Below are 27226 nucleotides of genomic sequence, written 5' to 3'. Positions count from 1 at the left end.
AGTTCAGATTCTGTTCTCAATGAATGCCAATGTCTTCATTTTTCTTACTAAACTGACAATTGCTTCAACTTCTATGTTGGACTGTGGCAATCTGTTTCGAGCGACTCGAAGTAGGTTCAATGAACAATTCCGAACTAACTTAAAGTAAGTTGGAATGGTTGAATTGCCGAAAGCGATTGCAAGCTACATCGAGCTCTCACTGAACAACAATAATATGATGTCTTATATGAAATTATATGAAAAAGATGAAAAAGATGAACCATGAATACCGGCACTGGACACTGCGTACCGCCATCGAGGGTAACAATGGATCTAGAGGGCGAGAATGGGTCATCGCTTTTACGTGCAGTCTGGAGGTCGTGGAGCAAAATCGTTCAAAAAGGTCTCTTATATTTAAGTTTTCTTGCCCTCAGATACATTCAATCAATTCTACATGCATTCTAAGTAGCTGAAACAGTGACCCATTCTCACCCCGACGGCGGTATATGAAATTCTCAATCGATGAAACATAAGTGCCACTTATGAATTTCTAAAGTCCAGTTTACAGAATGTAGGAATTTTTTATCGGGGTTACATGGCGTTCACTGCATCATAGTAGTTTCTACTGCAACTACTGGTTTTGTGCAAGACGCCACCAGCGCTGTAGTTTCGACATAATCTGTTGAGACGCTGTGTCCACCGCATTTGATAGAACCTCTTCCCGACACATCCTCTAAACGAGGTTGTCCGGGGTTGTATCCATGCAGCTGACAAGCAGCATGGCATTGCGTTCAACATCAAATCGCGGGCGTGCAAACATCACATACTCTGCCGATTCTACCTCACCTACACTTCGCATAATCTGCCAACCCGAACATATGCTGAAACATTTTTAAAGCGGTCATGTTCAGACAACATCTGTGATAGGTTGAAGTTGACCTGACCCTGCTTCCTACTAACCCAATTCAACACATCCGGAATTTGCCTGTGGCTAGCTAGCCAAGGCTGCGTTATAGCACTCAACATCTTCCTCTAGGAGTATGTCAATCGGCATCATCCCAGCTATAAGGTGTGCGTTGTGATATGGTACGATATGCGGTGTACTCTGATAAGTTTCTTCACATTATACTCGACATTTAGTGCTACGGTCCATGCTGGTACGTCTAACAACTTCCCAGCTGTGTAGAGTAGGTAAATTGGTATGTATGCCGAAGAATCTCCCGGCGGTTATCCGGGCTTCGGCAATAGCACCAATTTCTGCCGTTTCAAACAGCTTGGGAAGTGTCCGTCGTCCAGGCATCGTTGGAGGCAGCTCCTAAGCATATCTGGATCAGCAAGAATGGCGTGTTTAAGTACCAGGTTTGGTATACCATCCGGACCTGGTCTGCCCATGATTTCATAGTTGACGTATCAACCATTCGAAATTTTACCAAATTTAATTTGTTAGGCGTTTACTAAGATAACTCAACCACTGCAGCATCGATACGTTGCTTATTCCAAGCCTCATTTAAGTGCTTACGGATTAAAATGTTTTAAATTTGCGACGTTTGTCCTTAAATTATTCGAAATAGATGCGAAAGTGCAATGGTTCTTACGTCAACTATGAAATCATGGGCAGTGGTACCTTTTTGAGCTTAAGTTTTCTTGCTGCTACGATAAGCTCCTCGATAGTCACTAGGGGTACCACGTCGATTGACTAGTATGGTGTAGCGGACCAATTCGATGATTCATGATTCGGAAACAACTCTTCTACAATTCTGCCTGGAATACCCGGCGTCTATCGACTCTTTCAGCGTCTGTTTTAACACATCGCAGCCATCTTTTAGCTCTAAGACAGGTTCTACGGAGAACTGCTATCGTGTTCGACCACCAGTACACTGGTTGTCGATTACCGGGAAGTTTGGTCTTTCTTGGCATCGTTATGTCGTAGGCACGTGTAAGTACCTTGGTTAATTCATCGCCGCTTAGTCGTGTATTCCGACTTTCCCATCGTAGTGCCTCCTCTAACAGTTCGGGGTTCAACTGTGAGGTGCGCCATCCTGGATCAATAGCACCAACTCGCCTTGTGATTCCTTCGAGGGTATAATCGACCATAAAACGTACTTTCTGGTGGTCACTGGAAGTATGCCCTTCATGAACCTTCTAGTATGGTTCCACCGATTATCCCGCGCTGCCGAAGGTCACAACGATATAAGAATCAAACCTTTGTGTTTTGCGGCGAAAAGGCTCAAAAACTTGCTCACCAGTTCGAGTGTGCCCATAATTGTTGTCCAATAGAGGATCAAATTACACGAAGATTCGAAGACATTTTTAATCAAGAGAATGTTTTTGACCTTTCGCTGGGAGCTAATTTGGATTCACTGAGAGCTATTACTAGAAAATTTAAAAATATGAAAATCCCGGGGGAAGACGCTATTTTCTACATACTTATCAAAACACTTCCTGAGAGTTCGTTATCCACTTTGGTTAATTTATTTAACAAATGTTTTCAATTGGCATAATTCCCAAATAGGGTATCTATTCCTATATCAATAACAATAAGGCAATGCGCATATGAAATGCGTTGATTTTTGACCCAATAATCAAGAAACATGAGAATAATTATGCTCGGCTCATGTAATTTTTAATTGAAAACAATTTGGTAACTTCAAAAATGAAATTTTCATCGCATTATAGAAGTATTTAGCTAAAAAACATCATCACCGGCATGCACCTATTTCAATAACATTCAAATACAGTTAATCCTATGCCTGTACCTTAGGGTGGCTCAAAAAACACTTTTTCAAATTTTTTGATGGGCCGCCCTTTTATTCGGTTCTATTTGATGCCCTGATGCTCTGGACAAAATTTCAGCCAAATCGGTCAACGTTTGGGCGGTGCTAAACTCGCTGGAAGTTTATATGAAAAAATGTATGCAGAAACATCCAAAAACAGTGATTTGCAGTTGGACAACACAATTTACGATCAAGAACCACGATACTCATTCAGTTCTTGTAGAATTAAATACAGAATGTATTGCTGAAAACCGCGAGAAGATTAGAGTTTATTACGCAAAGATATTAGCATTTTACTGCAGTGTTGTAGGGGTGAATTCATTTCTTTTCAAAGGTAAAAGAAACGAAATTTGTTCAAACCCCACTTCACAGAAATGCTAATAACTTAGCCGGGCAAACTCTAATCTTCTCGCGGTTTTCAGCATAACATTCTGTATTAAATTCTTCAAGATCTGAATGAGTATCATAGTTCTTCATCGTAAGTTGTGCCGTCCAAATGAAATTCACTGTTTTTGGATGTTTTTGCATACATTTTTTCATATAAACTTCCAACGAGTTTAGCACCGCCCAACCGTTAACCGATTTGGCTGAAATTTTGTCCAGGACATCAGGGCATCAAATAGAACTGAATAAGAGGGCGGCCCATCAAAAAAATTGAAAAAAGTTTTTCCCATAATAATTTGAGCCACCCTACTGTACCTATATGAATAACACTGTTTCCAACATAAAATACGCACATTATTACTTGTGTGTATACGTAACGATATGATTGCAGTGATGCCGAATTCTTCAATGCTTTATATTTGAGTTTAAATATAATTACAAAATTGCTGTTTTTGTTTCAGTTTTCCATCTTATTAGCTCAATTTTGTGTTTGTCATAATTCTCTTTTCGATATAAATATTCGATAAATATCTTTTCGATATAATTTATTTTACAAACATAAAAGTTGAATTTCACAGTGAAAGTTCATTCAAACGCTTTGAAATAAAAATCTAGGTCGGCAACCCTTGAGAGTACTGAAAGCCATGTAAACAGTTTGGAATACAGACAAGGATAATTTAAACGTTGTTCGAAATAAACCTATATCAAACTATAGGAAATCGCGTTGGTTTTTAAAATATAATTATATTCATAGAGAAAATGTGATGTGCTTTATGTGCTGTGAAGTGAATTTTGAAGGGAAAGAATTGTTTTAGCTTGAAATTGAGTGGAAAACAACGGCGTGAAAACAGATGAATCAGCTAGTAACAATCGAGCAGTGCATCAAACCAACAGTTGAGAGGTAGGAAAGTGAAAATAAAAGTGCTTTATAATTTTATCTTTTAATAATTTGATTCTTGTGAATTGAAACATTACTTAAACAAAATCTTGAATAATATTCCAAACATTCAAGAATGTGTTCCATCCATTACTGTGTACGATGTGAGAAATTGTAAATAAATTGATTTTTTATTTGGTTTACCGACGGTTGAGATTAATATACGGGCTGTTATTAATATGGGAACAGATACCCTATAAGGAAACGCCAAAGTTGTTCCAATTTTGAAGACGAACAAAAATTAAGGTGAGGCCTCACCCAATCAGTTTGCCTTCTTCAATAGGCGAACTGTTTGAAAATATTGCAAATCAAGACAAAATTTTCAAAACGACTTATCTGCTTTTGTAAACAAAGATTTAAATGACGATTTGACGAATCTGATAGCTCTCCCACGCAAACCAACACCATCTACAGGTAGCGGAAACCTTCACCTACCTATTGATGGTGTTGGTTTGCGTGGGAGAGCTATCAGATTCGTCAAATCGTCGTTGGAATCTTTGTTTACAAAAGCAGATAAGTCGTTTTGGAAATTTTGTCTTGAAATAGAATGATGGTTCATATTAATGACAATTCTATTTTTGTTGATGAGCATTTTGGATTTCTCCATGAACATTCAACCACTCATTAGTTATTAAGAGTTACGAATCTAATTCGACTAAACAAATCTGAAGGATATCCCAAGTAACAATTTCCATGCTTCTTGGATTTATCTAATTCTTATTGCGGACTTATGACAGCAATCACCAAGCTGATTGCTCAGTTTTATTGGCGCTCTTGCATCTAGCAATATATAAATCTGCTGAAAAAAGCTTCAAACGTCAAATGCCTATTGACCATATGAACAGATCTATGGTAGTGATGAAGAGCGTAATAAATCCAATTTTCAATGCTCGAATAAAGCTTCAATTTTTGGTCATAATGTGGTCAAATGAATTACCCCCATAAGAATGTTTGTATTGGGAAGAGTTTATGACGGTGTTTTATGAAAGCAAAAATTTTCTGATCAAATTCCATGATGGCCATATTGGAAAAAGAAAAACAGAAAAATATATTAAGCTCTTTTAGTGGAATGTATTAAACCGTCTAAGACGAATTAAGTACTGTCCATTTAATTCCACTAGTTAATTTTCGTAATCTTTGCAGATACGTATTTCGACCACAACTGTGTGGTCGTCTTCAGTGTCTTGTACTTGACTCGACTTGCCTCGAAGTCGAGTCAAGTACAAGATACTGAAGACGACCACACAGTTGTGGTCGAAATACGTATCTGCAAAGATTACGAAAATTAACTAGTGGAATTAAATGGACAGTACTTAATTCGTCTTAAAAGAAAAACATTTCGCAGTCAGTGAAATATATCACTGAAATGCATGGTTTATCGAAATTTTTACCTCTTATCATACTTTTACCGATAAATAATTTTATTAATTAATAGTTTTGGCAAAAATACTAATCGATTTAGTGGACATCCTAGATGTTGTGGTAATCAATCTTTTCGATTTATTTCCCTGAACTACGTTATATGGCCGGCGCGTGGTGTTCAACCTTATTTTTTTCACAACATTTGACCATAAAATCGGAAGCGCACTTCTTTTCAATGGTACCGAATCAAAAAAAAACAACCTGAAATAAAATATTATTTTGTTATCATCATCATAATTTTCATCAACAATCCATTTTGTTATTATTTTTCTGCAAAGATTTGTTTCTCTTTTTTTAAGCAACATTTTGACAGCTGCCGCAGCCAAATTCCCTTTTTTGCGGGTGGTTTAAAAAGGGTTTCTAAATGCTCTTATAATAGGTTTATAGTGGTTATCTGGAGAGGGCCACTTGGCAATATCTTACTCTTATAGTGGTCATCAGAAGGTTGCCGTGTATTACTCGGTTTTATTGTTAGATCTTATAAATTGATCTTGAAAACCATTCTTAGAGCGGAATAAAACTTAAAATGTTACTTGGGATTCGACTAGAGTTGCTGTTTTTGATATAGAGAAAGCCTTTGACATTTGTTGCAAATAAAAAACAAAAATCGCTGCAATCTTCTATTGCAACGATTAGCTCCTTGTTCCGGTGTTGAACTTAATCTAGAATTAAAAAAACACCTAAATAAAGAAATAAAAAAAAAAAAAAAGATTAGCTCCTTGTACCCTTAATATAAATTAGGCTAAGTTGAGTTTAAGTTTAAGACATTGTAGGAGATTGTAGGACATTGTAGGAGTTCATGGGTTTTCTCCCTTGTCAAAAAATAAGAAAAAATGAAAAAAATGTATTTATAACGAAGAAAATTGTTCATGGGGTTCAGATTTCGGAGGCAGTACTAATGCTGAACGAGATGCTAAAGGTTAAGTGCAGCAATGACTTGCGGCTGAACTTCACGCCGAACAACATTCTGAGAGTTGATCTAGACGCATTTTTTCGGACAGCCGGAAAGAGAAAGCCCAACGTTTTCAAAGTTTTTTGGTGGAAAGCTATAGGCTGTGCCTTAAAAAAGTCCCTGATGAGTGCCATTAAGAAGTCGTACAATGCTGAAGGAAAAGACATGTCATCCCGGTAACCAGACGGGAATTGCGAGGCGGTGCGGTCAAGCGGATTACGAAGTTGTTCTTGTCGAAGTTTTGAGAGGGTAGTTGCAGCCTATAATGGATATGCCTAGTCATCTGTAACACTGGACTGGGGTCGACTAGATGGGGAGCATGCGTTTGATATGTAAAGGTGTTGCTTGCTACTTCGGTAAGTCCGTTCCTTTTTCATTCATACATTATCGCACCACAGTTGTCAAATTTTGAATGTTTTTCATGCGGGCCCCTGGCAGTGTTGTATTTGGTTTGTTTCAGTTGATTTTTTTGTTAGTGAAAGAAGGATTTGACACTATACATAGTGTTCCGTGTAACACGAAGCTATGGCCATCCGGAAGATGCTCCCTGACGATCCACAACTCGATCACGACGCTACGCTATAACCATTAATGACGTCAAATACCCGGATGAGTAACTGTGAACCTCAAACCGAAATCCCAACCTCATCCACCCTGAAATTACGCAATCTAACCTTGAGTCGCCACGAGTATCTTGGTCTATGTCCCTTTTCCCTTACTAACTGTTGATAATAAGATGATATCGATTGTAAATATCATTAAGTCTCGGCTCCGTTAAGTGTTATACACGCCTGAGCCTGTCAAATAAACGAAATAGATAAAAAAAAAAACTATACATAGTGACTACCCAACAAACATTAGCGGCGGCCAAAGCGCTTATAGCATATCATAGCATATCTGACCGCACACTATCCTGGGTTGGCTGTCGATAGGGACGTTAGATGCGCCAGAAAAACAGCCTGGGGCTTGGCATGTTTTTCATTTAACGATACCTATATTCAACACCTGGCCAGGTCCTTACGATCAGTGGGGATTTGGGTGGGAAGTGTTGATTAGATACCTACTTAAGAAGATGCGGAGAACTCGCGCGACCTTCATAGGTATCTGGAGTTGGAGTTTGGGTGGGTTATTAAGGGGTACTTTTCTTGGCGAAAAAGCATAAATTTTATATTTTTATTGGTATTGATATTGTAGAAGGTGATGTTTTGTTCTTGAATGTAATATGAATAAATAGATTTTGACAAAACAATTGCATTGATTTTGCAATCTGCAGCATATTTCTGAAATAATAAATTGTAGTAATATTAGACTTTGTAGTGTGATGCTGCTTCAGAATCTTCGTCAGCACCCAATGTTTCTGAAAGTGAAGATCAATAATTGTCATTTGGTTAGGTAAAGACATTTCTGACAAGATGATTGTTTATAAATGTTTGTGAGATTATTTAAAGTATATGGAGCTCCGTGGTAATTCAAGAAAATGTATGGAAATATTGAGAACAAGTAAAAAAAACGTTGAAATTTGAAATTTGAAGAAAGTATTTGAATAAATCCTAATGACAAAATATAAAATTATGTAACTATAAAAACATGAAAATGTGTAAATATAAATATAAATGATGACGGGTTGTTTGCAGGTCTAAGTTGGCTAACGTCGAGTGAAGTAATGGTATTATAAATCCAGGCTTAAAATGTGTAACAGATTTTGGCTATATAAGCGGCCAAAGCGCTTATATAGCCAAAAATACTCTTCTTCAGCTGAAAAACTAGCTTATTCAGCTAAAATTGTTTGTTGGGTATTCCTCAACGATCATTTTTCCATTACCTACCCTATTTTTTTAGACTTTGTTTTGCGTTGTCTCAAGTATTCTACAAAAGTACAAAAGTAAAGTTAAAAAGTACCGTGAACCGTACCGTACCGAAGTTGAATCATTCATTGGAAAACATGTAGTGTCTCTTTGGGAACATTTGGTACTCCAACACATTGTATAATGATTCTGGGTTCTAAAAAAATAAAAAAGGCTTCCAAGCACGGAAAATATAAAGATGTTGTAAGTAAAAATTTGGTATAATTTTATCGTCCTGAGTTTTCGCTCTTGTTTCCTTTTCTTTGTCTCGTTCCAGAGAGCGAGTAATGGCGCTTAAACCTAGGCCTATATGTACACTGATGTACATAAGTATTCGTCATGCTTTCATAGTAATCTATCTGAATTTATGCGAATACTTTTGCCTATCAGTATATAAGCCAGGGCACTAGACTAAAAACTGTGTCCCATCCCAAGACGTCGAGGACCCATGGAGTGTACATTAATCTTCTTAGCAAAGTCACTCCCAACGATTCGTCAATCATCTTTCCCCCTGAATGTGAAACGGTTGGTACGGCTGTCCCCGTTTCTTCCTTTCGTAGATTCAAAACTCTTCGTTGATCATGTTATTTATTACGAAATAATCTGATTGCCGGGAGTTCTGGATTTTCTCCCAAATTCAAGCCTGCACGGTGGGCCTGGCCGTTTTAATACTTGTGTCATATTTATGATATGCTGCAAATATTAATGCAGACAAGAAAATGCTCGGGAATTCAACCGACATTTCCAGGATGCTTTTCAATACTGGCTGTGCATGTGCTAAGACAAGACAAGACATTGTAACTCCTACATGGTTCAATTCAACCAGAGGAAAAATCAAAACTGCCATTTAAATGTATTAATAATTACTAAAAAATATATCATAGCAAATAAGGATGATAGTGTTAAGAAAACTCCTAGTCTAAGAAATGAATGCATGTATTAGATAGTAAGCTAACAAAATTAGTTTTAAAAAATAAATGATCAATCAAGCTTCTGTTACTTACTCTAATACAATCGTCAATAACAGCGTTTTATATTTTCAACCCTACGAGAAACCATTCGATAGATAACTCCGGGAAAACATTCGATTTGAAGAACATCTGCACCCAGCTGCACAGCCCTCCTGGTGCTGGTGTTTCATGAAATAGATATGCAAACTATCACCATGCCTACGCGATACATACGTTCGATAAGAATGCATACGTCCTTCAATCAATCGGGATGGATATGCAACGGGGCCGAACATTGCCATGAGCTGTTTCCGCAGTAAGATCCTGCTAATTCCAGCACAGAGGCAACACAATCACGCAATCATCCTTTGTCCGTTTGAATCGCATACAGCAGAACGAATCCCTGGAATAGCATCTCGCGCAGAATATTGTTCAGACGTAAGTGCTAGATTTAATGTTGTTTATAAACAATTTTGATATTTTTTTCTGGTCTAGTTCCAAAATAATTTATTTTTCTGTAGTTGACTGAAATTTGATTTTAAACTCCTAGCAGAAATACTTAGATCCGAATGAAACAAAATGCGTGCAAATGCCACGGTCAGATAAACGCTATTTGAGCCTTTGTCGTTCAACCTTTCTTGCAGTTCACCTTACCGTGATAACGTAACAGTTCATGTGGAGGATCAATGAAGACGGCTTCGGCGATGGGCTGAAACATGTTTGTTTCCTATCTCCTAGGTGTTGGAGGCAATCGTAACCGAGACGAATCATTCAAAGCAAGGCCCTTTCGTATGTATATAAATGCCAATAAATGCATCCTGATTTAAAGCTTCCGACTGTAAAACCGTGTTATGAACTGTTTTCGCTTGGATTTGTTGCTAGTTATGATACGTTCTGTTGTTTACTTGTGGCGACGTATTACCTCCTATTATTATACTGTTTTTTATTACTCGGTTGTTATTGTTTAACTATTGTTCTCCCTACATATTACTATACCACGTATATCTCTATATTGGTGAAATTCATACAATACTGCAATCAGCAGTATTCTTACCCATATCTATTAACACTTTTTTTACTTCAAATGTTTGCATTGACCTTTTATTATTTTCGTTTTGCACATACAAATATTTTTAAAGCTTATGTTTATCCTCGACTTTCCATTTTAATATGAACTGACTACGAAGCGTCGCTAACATTCGGTTAGGCAGCAAGGTAGTCTGCTAAAACGATGAATATTAGGTTCTTAGGCTTCCAGAACGCAATTAAACTTTTATTTGTTTGTGGTCGCCTCGCTGCTTGTGCACGGTCCCAGCAATGAGCCCAACTGACCGTAACCACATTAAGTACATAATTGCATTTTTTTTCCCTTTCATCCTTGTTCCCACTGTTCCAGCCGGTCAAGCCTTTCATTCAGCAACAGTTTGGCGGCGAGACGACAAGGTCCTGCAATGGCCACGATTCATGAATGAGAGCCTTTTCCGGTACGCATCGCTGCCTTTCGCAATTAAGTTCACTGTCAAGAGGCTCGTACAGCACAAAGCAAATTGTTCCACTTCGGTTCCAGTGTTTTTTTTCTTCGTCTATGGTGAAACTATAAGGATAGAAAAAAATGCAGTGAACTTACAGGGCGGAAAATAAGAGCACCGAGTACTTGAAAGACCTCCGTGTTTGATCGGAAACAGCACTTGGAATGGGGTTTCGTTCACGAGAACTGATAGAATGATTAGGTTGAACCTATTTTTGCTCGTAGTAATACAGTCTATGATTGACCAGGTACTTCATCTTAGTAGTGTATTCGAGGCAATTTCAACAGAAATCTACAGGTTTTCTTTTTCAAACAAAATAAAATACATATTATCGATTTCCAACATAAACACATGGTCAAATTTCAAAACATAAAGAAGCAGATTTATAAAATTATGTCCATTTAGCCGAATGCCGTAGAGTAGGAAGAGAGTAGGAAGTAAGAAGTGAGTAATGAAAAGTTAAAAGAGAAAAGTGAACAGAGAACTTCTTTCTTTTTCCTTCGTCTATCTTCCTTCATTTTTTCCTTCTTCTATCCTCCCCCTTCCTTCTTCTTAGCTTTTATTTTCTCCTTCCTTCTTCCCTCTTCTCCCTCCTCTCGTCCTTCTTCTTTCTTCCTTATTCTTTCTTCCGTATTCTTTCTTCCCTTTTCCCTTTTCTTTCTTCCTTCTTCCTTGTTCCTCTTCCTTCATATTTCTTCCTTCTTCATTCTTTCTTCTTCCTTTTTCCATCTTCCTTCTTTCTTCCTTCTTCTTCCTTCTTCCATCTACCTTTTTCCTTCTTCCTTAATCCATCTTCCTTCTTTCTTCTTCTTTATTATTTCTTTCTTCTTCGTTCCCCTTTTTTCATTCTTTCTTCTTCCTTCTTCTTTTTTCATTATTTCTTCTTCCTTCTTCTTTCTTATTTCTTTTTCTTCTTCCTTCTTCTTTTTTCTTTCCTTTTCTTCTTCCTTCTTCTTTCTTTCTTCTTCCTCCTTCCTTCTTCCTTCATCTTTTTTCCTTCTTCCTTCTGCTTTCTTCTTTCTTCCTTCTTCCTTTTTGCCTTTCTTGTATACTACGGCTATATTTTTGCTCCAAAATCAAACTTTTTATAGGAATCCCGGAGAGCCATAGCGTTATATATTGATCAACTCACCTGATGTGATGTCTGTGATGTCTGTGTATGTGTGTAAAAAATCTAGTTCATTCTTCAGGAACATATCATTAATTTATTCACTTGCAACAGATTGCATTCGACAGAAAATCCTGTCCTATTGTCACTTGCCAAAAGTGGCCAGGTCGGATTTAGAAGGCTTAGAAGTTATGGCGAAAATCATTTTTTACACAAAAACCCCGTGAAAAAGTCTAGCTCACTTTCCTGGTGTTTATCTTTCACCGATTTGCTTGAAACAAATTACAGTCGACGCAGAATCTTCTCCCATTATTTCCCATTTTATTATGGTCAAAACACATTTTTTTTATACGCAAAATGCATTTCAAAACATCATTCATTTTTCCGGCAATTATCCTCAACCAATTTACTCGCAACAAATAACCTTTATGTCTTATTTCATTATCTGTTATTGAAAATGGATCAGATCGAACTATGACCAAAATATTGTTTTCCTTCCTCAAGTCACGGTCTCTTAGCAGATGAATGTTCCATAATGGAGTGGCATAGCAACTTGAATGTTTATGGACATTTGGTGAGCCTTTTCCAATTGATTTATTTATCTCAAAATTTTTAAATTATATTATAACCAACTACCGTATATCTACAAAAATCCAAACTCCGGTAGCTCGGATGATGGAATTTATAAACCGTTTGTAGTACTAATTGGACATAAATCAGTTTAAGCGATTCTCAATCGACCTTTTAGAAACAAATAAGAATGTGAGTTTTAAGATGACGAGCTCTGCTTTGACCAAAACAGTGTTTGTTAATTATCCGTACAGGTTTGGAGTTTAAACGATTTTCAAAGAAATATCACATTCTTCTATCTTCCTTCTTTCTTGTTTCTTCTTCCTATTACCTTCTTCCTTCTTTTTTCTTCCTTCTTCCTTTTTCCTTCCTTCTTATTCTATTTTCCTTCGTGCTTCTTACTTTTCCAGCTTTTTACGCTAACCATAAATAAGCTGTGGCCAATCTATTTTGACACTTGCTGTGTACAGTTTTTATATCACAAATCTAGTAAACCAAGATCAATTTCAAACTATATCACTTTGACTTCTCGGATCTTAAATTTTCGTGTTAATTTTAAGCGTATGTTTAACCTTTTCTTCTTTTTCAGATTCGTCGTCGTAAAAACGACTGTTTTTAAATATTTGTGACCAACTTTAAGAGAGGACAATGATAAGGAAATGGGTATGGAACTAGGATAGGATGTGCCAATTAGTCATTAAAAATCGTACGTAGGTACGTAGCATCCTTTATTACGAATTATGAAAGAAGAGTACGAGAAAACATGATTTTCTCACATATACTATATGGCGGATTTTGCATAAAAAATATTTGGAAGCACTGGCCACCACCTTGTCGAAGCAATCGACTGAGGAAACAACAAGGCAGTTGCAATTCTATTGTAACATCCTATCCTTAGGTATGGAACAGCCAAGAAAAGATCATTTGCCTATGAGATACTTGCGAAAAAAGAAAAGCGAGAGAGAGCTGTCGTAGACAAGCGAATGCCTTAGACATCCGTCGAATAGTGAAAAAACTATAATATATCGTGGGCTGTGTACTCACAAGTATGTCCAGCAAAATGCTCAGGATGACCCTCCGACTTTTAGAGAGGGGGAGTTTAGAAATGTGGCATAAGTCATTTTTTGAGCAAATGTTCAGTATTTTGAAATTTTTAACGTCGTAACAGGTGTTTTAGTATAAGTAATTATTGGTCAAAATATACATAAATTCACCCCCGGAAAACCTCCGAATAGGTTCCGGAAACCCGGAATATCCGGTATAAAAGGTCAACATAGAATCACCGAATATATCGGTCTTCCGACACCTCAAACTTCTCAGAATCTTACAGGAAACTTAGAAAACGCCATAGTTTTTTGGTAGGGTAAAACTGGCCATTTGATGGCCACGGAACAGGCCAGTTTTACCCTACCAAGAATCTAAGGCATTTTCCAAATAACTCGTGAGATTCTGAGAATTTTGAGGTGTCGGAAGTCTAATTTGTTTAGTAGTTCGCATGGCCAGTTTTACCCTACTGAAAACTATGGCGTTTTCTAAGTTAATTATGCGATTCTGAAAGGTTTGAGGTGTCGGAGTCCTAATTTGTTTTTAGGCCATTTGTACCGCAACTTCCGGGTTTCCAGAACCTGTTCCGTGGCCATCAAATGGCCAGTTTTACCGTACCTAGAAACTATGGCGTTTTTTTAGTTACGTTAAGCAGTTTGAGGTGTCGGAAGACCGATATATTCGGTGATTCTATGCTGGCCTTTTATACCGGATATTCCGGGTTTCCGGAACCTATTCGGAGGTTTTCCGGGGGTGAATTTATGTATATTTTGCCATTGTTGTCAACCATTCACATTGACCATTAATTACTTATACTAAAACACCTGTTACGACGTTAACAATTTCAAAATACTGAACATTTGCTCAAAAAATGACTTATGCTACACTTCTAAACTCCCCCTCTAGAAGAGGGAGGGTCATCCTGAGCATTTTATCCATTTACATGCTGAAACTATTATTCCTCTTGATCACAGTTGAAACCACTTGCATTATGGTCCAGAACGAGCTGTTTTGAGTTGCCAAGATTCGTCCCGGCAGTTTGGGAGTTAAAAAATGAATTGTTTTGGTTGGTCGTCGTCCTACGTGCTCGCAATCGGAATGATGATACATAAGATACTCTTGATACGCTGGGTATAGTCCAGCAACCTTACCAAAGCCCTTACTCCAACAACTACGGTCATTGTATCTGAAGGCGTTGGGCGAAATTATAAAGATAACTCGTCGGTCACCACCCTAGTAGCACTTTTCAGGCTGATTTAGTTACAGCCAGAGCTTAAAATATTCATCTTCATGAAGCAACTTCGTTTATAATTTTGACAAACGTCGCATGATTATTAAAAATAAAACATTCGACATAGTCAGACGACTACTCCACCAACTCATTCACTCAACTGTCACTGAATGTTGTTACTATGTGTAGAAGAAAAAACATAATTAGCATTGTTTATATTGATGTTTACCATTGAAAGTGCTTCACGAATGCAAATCGGATTCAGTTTTATGTGATAGGGTAAGACGGTATAATGCGCCCCACCTGGCCAAAACGCCATTTTGTTTTCTAGAAAACTATAACTAACTAAGGGCCTAAATCAGTTGGTACCTATAAATATTTGTAAAACCATCGTACTATGTGAATGTGGAAGTATTTTTGTATTACATAATGAAAATAATAGCAAAATACAAAAAGTGACAGTTTTGATGTAACTTTTTATGTTTGTTTGCTCAACATTCTGGAGCGACGCTAGTATACTGTCCGCAAAACTTGCACGGGAACACTCAGTTGGGCAACAAAATAACTTTTCTCAGTGGTTAATATGATATAAAATTGCTTCCACCTTCAAAAACGTAACGATTTTCAAAAATATGTTTTACTGGCCAAAACGCCCCAGTGTAGGCAGGACGATATGCCCTTACCAACTGGACACAAGCGCGGCGAGCTTGCAGCAGTTGCTTTCAAATTATATGGAAATTATTGAAATGTAATTAAAACCTGATTAAATGGACTTATGTTGGTTTTTTAATGTCGGGCACATAAGGATTTGTAACCTTTTTATTATGGGATTGATGAAATACTAATGAAGGGCTATGGAACGTCTCTGGCTAAGGTGGGGCGTATTGCCCAGGCACCTTTTGAAATCCATTTTTTCACGACTTTTCAAAAAAGCATTATTACGTGTTACCTGTAATATTTTTATATGACTACTCACGGGCAATGCATTTGCGACTTCTTGCACTACCAAATAACACAAAGTTTGCATAAATTGCGATGAAAAGTAAAAAGTTATCAAGGTTTTGCCTTAGGGGGGGCATATTATACCGTCTTACCCTAAATTATCAGATAATTTATCAATTTGTAGAATGCGCATAAATATTCAATGACTAATATGTGTCTGGAAATGAGCTGACAAGTGAAGAAAGGAGGACTTCACTAAAAAATTTCGATTATTTTACACTCTGATTACAGCAACCTACACAAAACCTTAGAGTTTTAAAAACTGATCAACAACATGTGTGCTACTCGGGCAAAACGGGGCTCCCCGATCTTCAAAGCTGTGTATCTCACTTATAAGGGGTTATTATACAATGTACATATGCCAGAACCTAACTTTTGTTTTCGATAAATCCTCGTTTGCATTGACTGTTTGAAATGAAAAAAAAAAAAGAATTCTAGGTGTTCATGAGACACGATTGGTTTACAGGCTTCATGAGACCTGACTCTTTATTTGTGGATTATTCTTTTATTCAGATATTTTTTGAAATCGCGATTAGTCGATTTTTTAGTTGAAAACCATAAGGGCTGTGTACAAAACACGAACGCCCGACGAAACCTACGTAAAAAAGGTTGGTGGATTGAGGAATGTAGTGCCATAGTGTACAGATCAGGAGCTTCCTGCAAATTTTGCTTCCATATGTGTGGGCGGGATGTATGATTCCGTTGTAGAAAATTAAAATTTTGGCCCGATTTTAAATGCAATCCGGCGGAAATCTCTCGAGAGTCCGAGTTGTAAACCATGAGTCCCGCCTTTTTGGAAGCACATGGGTACATTATCAATGGACAGATTCCCGAGACGTAAGGCTACTTTTAGCGTCATTTGAATCAATTTCGATCGAAAAGCACTGTGAATTGATTAGATTTGACAATTCTTCACATGCGCCAACCATATTAATGGAAATGATTAAAATTACTTTTAATTAATGTTCTTTCCTTGTTGAGATTCTTATTATTCTTCGGGATTTTGATTTTCCGTGCCCAAATCCCGAAAACATCGCATATGCAAAAATACATGGGGAAACAATCCGCGGACCAAATTCCCGAGGTGTGAGGCTACCTTTAAGGTAGCCTCACACCTCGGGAATTTGGTTCACGGATTTTTTCCCCATGTATTTTTGCATATGCGATGTTTTCGGGATTTGGGCACGGAAAATCAAAATCCCGGCCCCATTTAAAATGCACGGGGACCAAAATCCGGCGGAAAATTTTCCCGAGGTGTAAGGTAGCCTTTAGCCTGGTTGGCTGGTTTCGGAAACGTGTCACAAGTTTTAATCCCCCATGCAGAGGGGCGGGATTTGGGCATGGAAAACGAAATCTCTGCCCTTTAAAAATACATTGGAGATCAAATCCCGTGACACATTTGCGGTACTGTAACCACAGACTGTGCTTTAAGGTTGACTTACACACACCTCGGAAATTAGGTCCGCGGATTTTGTCCCCATGTATTTTCACATATGCGATGTTTTCAGCATTCGGACACAGAAAATCAAAATCCCGGCCCCATTTGAAATGCCCGGGGACCATAATTCCGCGGAAAAAACACGTAATTTTCTGTTACTTCGTGTTTTATCCCCTTTGAAGAGTGAGTTTGTATGTAGTTCAATAACTTTCCACAACTAACTTTAAACAATAGAAGATTATGGTGGTGAATGATTCGCTTTAAAAAAATGTCTAACTTCTTACACAGGGGCCCTCCTTAGCCGTGCGGTAAAATGCGCGGCTACAAAGCAAGACCATGCTGAGGGTGGCTGGGTTCGATTCCCGGTGCCGGTCTAGGCAATTTTCGTATTGGAAATTGTCTCGACTTCCCTGGGCATAAAAGTATCATCGTGCTAGCCTCATGATATACGAATGCAAAAATGGTAACCTGGCTTAGAAACCTCGCAGTTAATAACTGTGGAAGTGCTCAATGAACACAAAGCTGCGAGGCGGCTCTGTCCCAGTGTGGGGACGTAATGCCAATAAGAAGAAGAAGAAGAACTTTTTACACGGAAAATGAAAAAGTAATTGATTTTAATACAGCTTGCGGAACTTTAGTCATGATCGTTAAACTTCTTTGAGGGCATCACTGAAACGTGCAACATAGTAGCCTGAATTTGTGTGTGCTATCTTTCGCGCCACAAGCAGCAATGTTGCCTGTTGAGGAGTTACGCAATTGGCTCCAGAAAACTACTGTATAGATTAAATTCGATTACTAATTATTGGAACGATTAATTTAGATGCGGTTTTTGCTGAGTGAAAGCTCTTGAGTATTCCTTTTAGCTATGTAGGTTTTCTTTTAACCTGCGCTTAATGAAGAAGCGCCATAATCAGTATAATGTAAAAATAATGTTCCCCATACTAATTTGCATGCATACTTAAAACGGCTTGTGCCAAATCAGTTTTAATCCAATTGAGCTCAAATTTTCAGAAGACACTCAGAACATGACACAGAATCAAATGAGCGTTGTGAAGCAAAATCGATTTTTTGTACCACCCTAATAAGTATGTATCTTGTGTGGCAAGTACAATGGATACACTTACATATGTCCAGGGTGCCGAGAATGTTTCCAACCCGAAAACATCCTAGACCGAGACCGAGAATCGAACTCGCCATCTCCGGATTGGCAATCCTACACAAGGCTACTGGAGACCCTCATGATATACGAATGCATAAAATGGCTTGGCGTAGAATCCTCGCAGTTAATAATTGTGGAAGTGTTAAATGAACACTAAACAACGAGGCGGCAATGTCCCAGTGGGAGATGTAATGCCAATAAGAATAAGAAGAAGATTACGAACATAATCCAATTCATTTTTCCTAAAGGTGTTATAATTGACGTTGTACGTAGAATATTCCTCTACATTTGACGAAAAGGAGTACAAATTTCTAATTCAAAATGATGGTTCACATTGTTTTTAGGTGTTTACTCTTCTCAAACGTAAATAAATTGAGGAAGTAAAAAGCAAAATGGAGTGTAGGTTTTGAGAAAAATTAGTATTTTTGTTTGTTCCATACAAATTGTATGAAAGTTCAAAAAAATTACAATCTTCTATGAATTTTCACATTTCTTATAAACATCGTAAAAAACTATATCGGTTGTTGCCGCAAAGCTCGAGAACCAAAGCATTTTTAGCTGAAGTCATCTCAATTTTGACCACATTGTCACTTACACCCTGCTACAAACTCCCTCAATTATTATCGGTCATCAAAATGACTGAAAACTGAACTAAATCCAGTATCGATTAATGTAACTTCAGCCAATGAACGATACTTTTTTTTTCGTTGTCCAACAATGGTACAGCCATCCGAGCGATAATTTCCATTTCACAGGAAGCGCTTTCCTGCGTTTGGAGCCCATTCATCAATATCTAATTAATGGAAGCTCACGATTCCGGCCCGATGTTTGTAACTCCAACGATGACAAAAAATGGGGGAAAATCCACTACCGTAGACTTAACTTTGGGTGCCAATCAATCTTCATTTTGAACGAGTTCGTAAATTTTTGAGCAATCGCTCACAGGAAAAAATATTACGGACAAAAAAATGTAACTGGCTAGGCTGTAGAGTGATGAATACGGTTGAAGGAAGGAAAAGATGATTGCAAAAAGTTTCACCACGCTAGGTTTACTCGGTTGTGAGTTAATTTTCCAGCTTTAATCATGCAGTATGTAGATGTGATCTTCGCCGCAACGCTTCGGCTTCCAGCACGGATCTCATGAAAGACGAAATGGCCTTCGGGCGGTTGCACTGTTTTATTATGTGAAATTTATATCTCCATAAATAATTTCTACATGCTGAGCAGGAATGAATATAATTTTCATCCTGGCATAAATCTACCGAATGGGAGAATAAAGTAAGTTAATTATAACAGTGGCATCCAGATGGAAAATTTAAAAAATGTTGATGATTTAAGTGAAAACGGACATGATGGCTGCCGGACTATGATGGCGGTTCACCTAATTTGACACATATGTACTACTTTCATGAAATAAATACCAAGGCAGTACAAAATAACCTACTGAACTTTCAAACAAAACTATACTGCCGCATACCGCAAGGCAAGCAACAGTATATGGAATCCAGATGTGCACGACTTGCGATTAGCGGCAGTATGTACGCTTTTCAGAAATGATAATAAATAATAGAAAATAAAGTTTATCTATTTAACCATGCATTTTTTTTTATCATCGAACCATATGGGAGTGCTCATACTAATCATCTGCATAATTTAATAAAGCTAATTACCTTTGTTCCCCAAGCACACTAATGTGTCTGCTCACACAGAATTAATCATTCGGGGCTCATGTGCTTAACGGAATTAGTTACAGCAGTATGCCGATAGAAATTTAGTACACAAATCGCTAATTGCCCATCGGTGGAACCGCCTATTCCCGGTGCACTTATCAGTGATTCACATTTCACTCACCTTTCAAAGCAAATATCGTCAGCTTAATATGCTGCAATATTTAAACCACATTCTCATCAGATTTCTGTACCGAAATTTTGCTACACATTATTGGTAGCAATATTTAAACATTTGTTTATCGAGCTTAGATGATACGTTTCCAAATACTTTCTGTACGCATTTCCTAAAAGTCTGATTACTTTTATAGAGTCCCGAATTTTATCCATATTTTTATTTCACGTAGTTATTGTACCGATTCATCATCCCATAGAACCCATATTTATCATATTAACTGTAAGAAACGGAAAGCAATCTGACTAAATTTGTTTCAGAAGTGAGCACGCGTCTTAACATAAAGAACCAACTGAACTGGTTACAGTTAGATGGAAAATGGAACAACTCTTCTACTTGTTTTCATCAGATAAATATCAAGATAATATTTACTACTTGCAACATATTCGATGAGCTGCTAGTACGCTTGTCGGATTGATGGCTAGCTTGGTCGTACCGTAGATACCATTCAATTGTGGAAATGGAGAAGCTACTTGAAACGATCGCAGACACACAGCAAACACCAATTCAATCAGCTCCAATCACTTCAGCTCAATGTGCTCTTCTTCCGAGTGGAAACCCTTTCAAATTCCATTTCCACTTACCTGGAACGATAGGTATGTTGAAAATGATAGCTTCATGCAGTGTCAAACGAATATTTCTCTCACATTGAAAAGATTGAATCTCCTCTCATCCAACGACTGGAAGAGCTAGATTGGAGATTTCAATTATCCAATTTTTCGCATTATCGGTCACCACGATTTAAAATTTTCGCAGCGCAGTGTGACGCCAGCAGACAGTACTGCAATCAGTCAACAATTTCTTAGTCAATTTTACACAACAGGAAACAACTGAAATTCCATTTTACACGCAGATTTATCATGATTTGATTAGACCCGTGCGCCGGTCATATTATCGGCGGCGTTATGGTCATTTTTGCCCTGGCGGCAGTTGGCTTTTATCAGCGGCGGCGGCGTGAACCGGCGTGGATAGACAAATGAATGGCTGAAAAGTTAATTTATACGCTGATTTTTGGATTCACGCGGGTTTGATTCACGGGGTAGGAACTGCTCGTATAATAATAATCGACTTCAATGGATTAGAACTGCAATATTCTAAGTTTGTCGATCATCAAACAGTACATTTATATTAGTCATTTGCCGGCGACACTAATCAATACCTGATTTCAAAATGTTATTTAAATTAACACTATTTTATTATTCTCTGATTTTGATTAATCAAATTTTAACAATAAATCCTGCTTCACTTGTCGTGACCTTCTGAGCAATGCTGAGAATTAGATTTCGGTGTCATAGAACTAATTTGTCAATAACCTTTTTCAAAAGCTATTTCCAATTCAGGATTTTGATACACTCCAGTCGTTTTTCTTCTCAATAAATTTAAATTTCAGAAAATTTCGAACTACTATTCTTTGAGTTACATACAGAATAAGGCAATGTTTGAGTGACACCTGGGTCCTGGAAGGACATACACGAGGGAATCCACTAATGACAACCACAATGGGGAGCTTATTCCGTTCTTGTATGCACAAAGATCAATAGATGATCAACATAACTGAAAATGAATACTGGGTGAGTCGGACCGGGGCACGATGATCAACCAAATTGAATATATTTCCTGAAATTTTGAAAGCATTTAGTGCAAAAAATTTTAAGGAATTTCGGGAAAAACTTTGGAAACTGATGGAATCCCCGAAGAAAAAACAGTTCGTAATTTTAAGAAAATTTCGAAGGAATCCCCCCAGACATGTTCGAAGGAATGGTCCGGAGCAAGACCGACTGTAATGTCTTGTCGCCAGACTTCGTGCACGCCGGCCGCACGACCGCACACAGGCAGAGAGTGCGGAGTATACCCACGTCCTCTTCCAGGTTTTCTGCTAAACATGACTTTTGCAGGTGTCTCTTCCAGCATACATACTATATGTTCAGCTCAGTAGAATCTTCCACATTTTATCAGCCCACTGATGTCAGCATTTTTGTACACTTGGTGCAACTTTTGATTCATGCGGTCATGATACGGTTCATGATGAATGGCGCCATCATTAAATCACACCGCCGCGAATTGTGCGTAGAGAATTCGAAAGTCTGCATCTTTTAATGTCCATGCTTCATGATCGTACAGGGCGACTGGAAGAATGATCGATGTGTACAGTTTTGTCAGTGTCTGTAGGTAGCTTCCTAAGGTTACCAAAGCATTTTCTGGAGGAATTTTCGAAGGATTACCCGGAGAAATTCTCTAGAAATTGCATAAAGTAGTTTTAAGAGAATTCCTATGGAAATTTCAGGAAAATTGTCAAGGAACTTGCAAAGGAACCCCTAGAGGCGTTTCTAAAAAAAAATACCGAAGGAATTCATGAATTAATTTTCGAAGAAATTCCTAAGCAAATTGCCAAAGCTTACAGAAATTTACGAAGTAATCCGTAAATGAATTTCTTAAGGAGTTTTTAGAGAATATTAGGAGGAATTCTGAAACAATTTCCGAAGGAACTCCTAAAACATTTTCTGTAGATATTTTAAAAGGAGTTTGCGAAGGATTTTCAGAAAGTATATCCGAATTTCTGAACGAAGTTTTGACGGAATTTTCGGAGAAATCCAAGACTGTCAGAAGTTCCTCCAGGAGTTACTTTGAAAAATCCTTCTAGAATTTCTTCGGATATTCTTTCAGAAACTTGTTCAGGATTTCTTAAGGAAATTTCGTCCTAGAACTTTGCAAAAAAATCCAAAACAGTTCTTGGAAGAATTTCAGAAGGAATTTTCAGAGGAATACCTTAAAGAATTAGAAAGACTTTTTGGAATTCATTTCCGAAGGAGTTTTTGTAGAACTCCTTGATGAAATTTCCGAGGGAGTTCCTGGACGATTCTCCAAAAAAAATGTCTAGAGGAAATTGCGAATCAATTACTGGGAAAAATCTGAAGGAACTCCTGGTGGAATCTAGGAATTTCTTAAGAAAGACGAGCTCGATTGTCTAGTGGCTACCGCTTCTGCCTTATAAGCAGGGGGTCGTGGGTTCAATTCCAGGCTCATCAATTTCCTACTCTGTATTTCTATCTTAGTTCTTTCTGCGTTTCACATTCTACCAAAACGATTCCTACTGTTATAACCTTCCTTACAATCCCAAAACCTCCCGTGGCACCTATGAGAAGTGGAGTTCTCTGCATCTTTCTTAAGTAGGTGTCCAACTAACCATCCTTCTGCTTCTTGAGCATTCGACAGATCTCGACTATTGGGAAGTGCATTGCTTTCATCTAAGACCCCTAGTGATTTATTATTAGTAATGGCGGACAAATTACAATTACAATCGAAATGTGTAGATAAAGTTTTGATAATTGTGTGTTTTTTTTTCAAGACTGTTTTGTACTTTCAAGAGGCCTGGAAGTCTCCTTTCAAGAGGCCTGGAAGCCTCCTTTCAAGAGGCCTGGAAGCCTCCTTTCAAGAGGCCTGGAAGCCTCCTTTCAAGAGGCCTGGAAGCCTCCTTTCAAGAGGCTTGGAAGCCTCCTTTCAAGAGGCTTGGAAGCCTCCTTTCAAGAGGCCTGGAAGCCTCCTTTCAAGAGGCCTGGAAGCCTCCTTTCAAGAGGCCTGGAAGCCTCCTTTCAAGAGGCCTGGAAGCCTCCTTTCAAGAGGCGTGGAAGCCTCCTTTCAAGAGACCTGGAAGCCTCCTTTCAACAGGCCTGGAAGCCTCCTTTAAAGAGGCCTGGAAGCATCCTTTCAAGAGGCCTGGAAGCCTCCTTTCAAGAGGCCTAGAAGCCTCCTTTCAAGAGGCCTGGAAGCCTCCTTTCAAGAGGCCTGGAAGCCTCCTTTCAAGAGGCCTGGAAGCCTCCTTTCAAGAGGCCTGGAAGCCTCCTTTCAAGAGGCCTGGAAGCCTCCTTTCAAGAGGCCTGGAAGCCTCCTTTCAAGAGGCCTGGAAGCCTCCTTTCAAGAGGCCTGGAAGCCTCCTTTCAAGAGGCCTGGAAGCCTCCTTTCAAGAGGCCTGGAAGCCTCCTTTCAAGAGGCCTGGAAGCCTCCTTTCAAGAGGCCTGGAAGCCTCCTTTCAAGAGGCCTGGAAGCCTCCTTTCAAGAGGCCTGGAAGCCTCCTTTCAAGAGGCCTGGAAGCCTCCTTTCAAGAGGCCCGGAAGCCTCCTTTCAAAAGGCCCGGAAACCTCCTTTCTTTTGAAAGGCCTGGAGGCCTCCTTTCAAGAGGCCTGGAAGCATCCTTTCAAGAGGCCTGGAAGCATCCTTTCAAGAGGCCTGGAAGCATCCTTTCAAGAGGCCTGGAAGCCTCCTTTCAAGAGGCCTGGAAGCCTCCTTTCAAGAGGCCTGGAAGCCTCCTTTCAAGAGGCCTGGAAGCCTCCTTTCAAGAGGCCTGGAAGCCTCCTTTCAAGAGGCCTGGAAGCCTCCTTTCAAGAGGCCTGGAAGCCTCCTTTCAAGAGGCCTGGAAGCCTCCTTTCAAGAGGCCTGGAAGCCTCCTTTCAAGAGGCCTGGAAGCCTCCTTTCAAGAGGCCTGGAAGCCTCCTTTCAAGAGGCCTGGAAGCCTCCTTTCAAGAGGCCTGGAAGCCTCCTTTCAAGAGGCCCGGAAGCCTCCTTTCAAGAGGCCCGGAAGCCTCCTTTCAAGAGACCTGTAAGCCTCCTTCTCCTGAGCGTTCTTCCAAGATGCAAAGCAAGCCTCCTTTAAAGTGGCTCGAGAGCCGCCATTGAAGAGGCAGGCAGTCTCTCTACAAGAGGTTCAGAAACCCTTTTATCAAGAGGCCGGGAAGCCCGCCTTCGGGAGGCTCCTCTAATACACTCGGAAGCCTGCTTTTAAAAATCCCGGAAGCCTCGTTTTAAGAGGCCTGGAAGCCTCCTTCCAAGACGTTTGGAAAGCTCCTAAGAGGGTGGGAAGCCTTCTTTCAAAAAGCTCGAAAGGCTCCTTTCATGCGATTCGGAAGGTTTTTTTGAAACAGCTCAGAAAGCTATTTACAAAAGGCTTGGAAGTCTTTTTTCGAGAGGCTTGAAAGCCTTCTTTCAAGTGGTTGTGAAGCATCGCTTTAAGAGGCCCGGAACCCTACTTTTTAAAGGCTCGGAAGACTCCTTTTAAGAAGGTTTGGAAGCCTACTTTTAAAAAGCTCGGAAGGCAACTTTCAAGCGGCCTAAAAGGTTTCAGGAATTAGAAATTTATTGATTAATTCCTTTGAGAACTCCTCCGGAAATTCCTTAAAAATTCCTTCCATAAATTATGGATTCCTCCGGAAATACATTTAGGAATTCTTTTGAGAAATCTCTTAGAAATACTTTAAATACCGGGAATTATTTTTGAAAATCCAAGCTTTCTTTCTGAAACAATGCATTGGTTTGGAAATTTCTGCACAAATCCCTCCAGGAATTTGTTTCAAATCTCCTCCAAAAATTCATTTGAGAACTCCTCAAGATTATTTTTTCTTAAATAATAAAAAAAATCGCCAAGAATTTAGAATATTTCCCAGGGATTTCTTTATAAATTTCTTCGAAAAGCGTCCGAAATTGCTTCGTAGATTTTCTTGCTGGAAATCGTTTGAAAATTAATTATATAACGAAATAGTTTCCGATAGAGTTCTTCTTCCTCTTTTTCTTTTTCATTGGCATTACATCCCTAACTAGGACATTGCCATTTCGCAGCACAGTTATTAACTGCGACTAAGCCAAGTTATATATCATGAGTAGGGTTGCTAAAAAACACTTTTTCAAATTTTCTGATGGGCCCCCGCTTATTTAGCTCTCTTTGATGCCCTAATACTCTGGCCAAATCGGTCAACGTTTGTGCGGTGCTAAACTCGTTAGAAGTTTATATGCAAAAATGTATGCAGAAACATCCAAAAACAGTGATTTGCAGTTAAACGGCACAATTTACAATCAAGAACCATGATACTCATTCAGTTCTTGTAGACTTAAATACGGAATGTTATGCTGAAAACCGCGAGAAGATTAGAGTTTATTAGGCAAAGATATTAGCATTTTAATGGAGTGTTGTAGGGGTGAATTTATTTCTTTTCAAAGGTAAAAGAAACGAAATATGCTCAAACCCCACTTCAGAGAAATGCTAATAACTTAGCCGGGCAAACTCTAATCTCGCGGTTTTCTGCACAACATTTTGTATTAAATTCTCCCAGATCTGAATGAGTATCATAGATCTTCATCGTAAGTTGTGTTTAGCACCGCTCAAACGTTGACCGATTTGGCTGAAATTTTGTCCAGAGCATCAGGGCATCAAATAGAACCGAATAAGAGGGCGGCCCATCAACAAAATTGAGAAAAGTTTTTCCCATACTAATTTGAGCCACCCTAATCATGAGACTAACACGATGATACTTTCATGCCCAAGGAAGTCGAGACAATTTCCAACCCGAAAATTTCCTAGACCTAACTGAGAATCAAAGCCAGCCACCCTCAGCATGGTCTTGCTTTGAAGCCACGCATCTTACCGCACGGCTAAGGAGGGCCCCCATTCCGATAGAGTTACTAATGTTATTTTCGAAGAATAAAACAAAACAATGAACAACAAACACTAAAACATTTCAAAAGTATTACTGAAAGAATTTCGGAAGGAACTTATGAAGGCATTTTCGAAAGAATTTTTGCATGAAGTTCTGGAAGAATTCCCAGAGAATGTTTTAAAGGAATTGCTGTAAGAAGCTCTAAATAAATCCCTTAGGGAAATTTCGAAGGCATCCCTTATGCAGTATATGGAAGAATTTATTTTTATTTTTCCATTAATTCAAATTCATTGTCGAATAAATTTCAAAAGGAGGAATTTCCGAAGGATTTCTCGAAGAAATGTCCGAAGGCATTGCAAGAGTTGCTAAACAATTTTCGAAGAAACTCTCAATTTCAATTTCTTGATGAATTCCTTAAGAATTTTCCGGAGGCATTGCTAAATAACCATCCGAAAGAATTCCTTAAGGGGTTTCCGAAGAAATTCTTAACAAAATTTTCGTAGGAATTCCTGAAACAATTTTTTCGTATGCATTCCATAAGGAATTTCCGAAAGAAATTCTAACAGGATTTTCTGAAGA

This window comes from Armigeres subalbatus, chromosome 2 (genome assembly GCF_024139115.2).
Source record: "Armigeres subalbatus isolate Guangzhou_Male chromosome 2, GZ_Asu_2, whole genome shotgun sequence".
In the NCBI taxonomy this organism is placed as follows: Eukaryota; Metazoa; Arthropoda; class Insecta; order Diptera; family Culicidae; genus Armigeres; species Armigeres subalbatus.
The sequence above is the reverse complement of the archived record's forward strand: the minus strand, read 5'-3'. Positions refer to the sequence as shown.